The sequence below is a fragment of the Crocuta crocuta genome, unplaced genomic scaffold (assembly GCF_008692635.1).
Source record: "Crocuta crocuta isolate KB4526 unplaced genomic scaffold, BGI_CrCroc_1.0 scaffold174, whole genome shotgun sequence".
Classification (NCBI taxonomy): domain Eukaryota; kingdom Metazoa; phylum Chordata; class Mammalia; order Carnivora; family Hyaenidae; genus Crocuta; species Crocuta crocuta.
Genome location: NW_027530330.1, coordinates 262,667 through 266,406, shown reverse-complemented (window position 1 = coordinate 266,406; position 3,740 = coordinate 262,667). Strand labels below are relative to the sequence as shown.

Genomic DNA, 3,740 nt, shown 5'->3' with positions numbered 1-3,740 from the left:
CTCTGCACCCGATGCCTTCCCAGAATGATAGCTTTCATAAAATGAGTCTTTTCAATCTGGTCCTTTAAAAAGGTCCATCTCAAGCTGTGAGTCTTTACTTTCTCACTGGTTTTTACTCTGGGCTTTGAAGTAGGTGGCTCTGGCTGGCTATAATGGAGGGCTTATGGCTGGCAGGGCTGATGACCTTGGAAATGGTGCTCCAGGGACATGGCTGCCCAAGTGTTGTCTCTGTAGCCCACGCCTACCTAATATTCCTGAAGTGGCAAAATTATTCAAGCAGAGTACGGATTAATAGTTGCCAGAGTTTAGAGACAGAACAGGGGGAAAGAGTGGATGCAATTATAAAAAAATATTTATGGCAATTCAACAGTTCTGTATTTTGGTTGTGATAGTTATATGTTTTTATTCATGTAATAAAGTTGCATAGAAGTACACACAAATGAAATCCAAACATACAAATAATAAAATGTCAGAATCAATCATCAATTTCCTGGTTTTGATGTTCTATAGTTGTATAAGATGTTGCAGTTGAAAATTGGATGAAAGGACTTTTCTACCATTTTTGCAAATTCTTCCAAACCTACAATTATTTCAAAATGAAAATGTTTTAAAAATTGTTGTAGCTTTAAAAGATGTAGTTTAGAACAAGTATTCATGAATACTCAGCATATTCCTGAAGGCAATGTTATATTGCCCAGAATACAATGATTCCTGAATTCTGCCATGACAGGGTATCATCATACTGAACTTGAAAGAAACTTTAGAGCCCATAAGATATTGATCATTTTAATTAACCAATGATCAATTTAAATAACCATATCAATTAATCAATGATATTGATTCATTTAATTAAAATGAATTGCATATAAAGCACTTTTTACCAAAAAGATTTGGCACTTAAACTAATTTCAATTTTCTAAAAATATTTGCTCAAAACTGTCTCTTATATGTGGACATTTCTGTGTATACCTGAGGCTGTGTAGTAATACAGCAGGATTAGGAATAGTCTTATGGTAAACACAGTGACTTTTCCCAGATTAGTAAGCGTATTTTTGGATTTACAAGTAAACATTTTCAATATTTGTACTCTCAAAAAAAATGTTGAGAGTCTGTGCAAGTAGAGTCAATAGAATACTAGTTTTATGTGAGATTTTTGTGTATGTATGTGAGAAAGCTTGCAAAGTGGAAAAAAAAATAATTTACCCTAAAGGATTAAATGATCTGATATTTTGAGTTCTCAAGGAATCTAGTAGAATTTATTCTGTAGTCATGTCAAAATGAAAACAGCAAGCTATTGGAGTTCAAAAAGTATTTTATTGTTGGTAACCAGTTATAAGGGGATTAGCTGAAATGTATGGCTTCTGTCTGAGACTGTTCACCTTCAATTTGACCCAGATGTTTGTTATTTAATTTTTTTCAAGACTATTATACAAAAACTTGTCCATAAAATTATTTGGCTTTCTTTTGCTATTGTCACCATCAATATTTTGTTTATTTTGTATATTTTTATGATATAAAATTACTTAATATTATTTATTATTACTTAAATTATTTAATATTTATTGCAGTACATTTAAGTGTTCAAGAAAGAAATTTTTAAGGAGGTCAAAAACAGCAAAAACATCCAAAAAATAAAGGAAATTAAAATTCCTTAAACTGTAAATGACTAAAACAGACATAGTATTTTTACTTCAACAACCCTAAATGAACTTTACAGCAAAAGACAAAAAACTAACTTAATTAGAACTAAAAATCTTAATCATTATTTAAAAACAGTGGTCACTGTAATAATAATGGTTGCAGACATACTCCTCTAGTGGATGTTAAAATCAATGGACAAAAGTTTAGGGACAAACTTTAGAATATTTTATAGTTTCAGTGTATAGTGTCATGATATTTATGAATTGTAAAAAGAAGAACATTGATATTCAGTGAAGAAACTCAGAAAACCAAGTGATCAAGGATAGCATTATTAGTAATAAGACATTAACATCAAATAGTTCATCTAATAAGATGAACTGAGGACACCACATCGTTGTGGTGTAGTCTTATCAAAACTGTATAATCTCGATCTAATCATGAGAAAACATCAGAAAAATTAAAATTGGAAGACATTCTGAAGTAAAAATGATTACTGGTACTTTTTGAAAAAATGAAGATTATGAAAGTCAAGGAAAGACTAAGAAACTGGTACAGATCGGAAGACACTGAGGAGACACAATCATTAAATGCAGTGTGGGCGCTCTTTCTGCCATCTTTGAACCTGTGGAGGCCTGCTGGGAACAGGACTCCTGAAACGACAAATGTCTGGAAGGTTGTGGTCCAAAGCCATTTTTGCTGGCTATAAACGGGGCCTCAGGAACGAGAGGGAGCACACAGCTCTTCTTAAAATTGAAGGTGTTTATGCCCGAGATGAAACTGAGCTCTATCTAGGCAAGAGATGTGCTTATGTGCACAAAGCAAAGAACAACACAGTGACTCCTGGTGGCAAACCGAATAAAACCAGAGTAATCTGGGGAAAAGTAACTCGTGCTCATGGAAACAGTGGCATGGCTCGTGCAAAATTCCGAAGCAACCTTCCGGCTAAAGCCATTGGCCACAGAATCCATGTGATGCTGCGCCCCTCAAGGATTTAAACTAACTGGAAAGTAAATAAATAAAGGTGTAGATTAAGAATAAATAAACAAACAAATAAATAAATAAATAAATAAATAAATGCAGTGTGGGCTCCAGAAACAGAAGGACATTAGGGGGAAAAGATTGAAATTTAAATAAGGTTTTACATTTAGTTAATACAGTTAATGTCACTACTATGAATGATCTTTTTTTTAATCTAATAATAACGGCTATGTTAAATTTAGAGAAGCTAGGTCAAAGGTATAAGTAAACTACTATGATTTTTTAAATATTTCTGTAAGTCAAAAATTATTTGAAAATAAATTGTCTATTCCTAATATATTGACAGGAGTCAGCAATTCCCAAACAAATTAATATATTAAATTTTCATTCTACAAGAAAAATAAAATAAAATAGTAAAATAAAGCAGTAATTAGATTTTGCATATGACTGGATGAGTGTGGTGGAATTAGTTTTTAATCTTACCAAGTATCCTCATGAACATTAATAAAAATCCCGTATAGCCAATCTAAAAACAAACCAACAACATCCTTGATAGCATTTTCAATAAAATCTAAAGATAAGTCATCTTTGATCCTAAATATGACTATGTGGGTTCAAGATAACTGACACCAGCAAGTCCATGGTTCAAGATGAACAGCAGCATAGGAGAGTGCAGACGGAACAAGTTAGTCTGATGGTCTTATACTTAAGCCAGAGAATCCAAAAGTTGCCCACAGGCACTTACTCATTAGTTCCCAAAAAATTGGAAGTGGAAATTCAGCACATGAATCTGATAAAGGCAGCCAAAACTGAGAAAAAGAATACACAGTTTCCATTTATAAATTATGTCAAAGTATCTGTGAAAAATTTGGAGAGTACTTTGGGTGAAATGTGGCTGAAATCTCAAAGTACCCAGCAACAATCCAAGAAAAATGAACAGTCTGCTGAAAGTGGACTGTTAGTATAGCTGAGTAGAAATACTGATGATAAAGTAGAGGAAGGAGAGCAAATGCAGAGAAGATACAGAAGAAGATGCAGAGAAATCGCCACTCTCTTCCTTACAATACCAAAAAAATTAAAACTCAATGATTTTTATTGAACCCATCCAGGGACTGGCATTT

At 33.0% G+C, this 3,740-nt stretch overlaps 1 pseudogene; it reads left to right on the top strand.

The window, feature by feature from the left end:
- The first annotated feature begins 2,303 nt into the window (after nt 1–2,303).
- Nucleotides 2,304–2,636, top strand: LOC144232782 (large ribosomal subunit protein eL33 pseudogene; annotated as a pseudogene).
- The last annotated feature ends 1,104 nt before the right edge of the window (nt 2,637–3,740 follow it).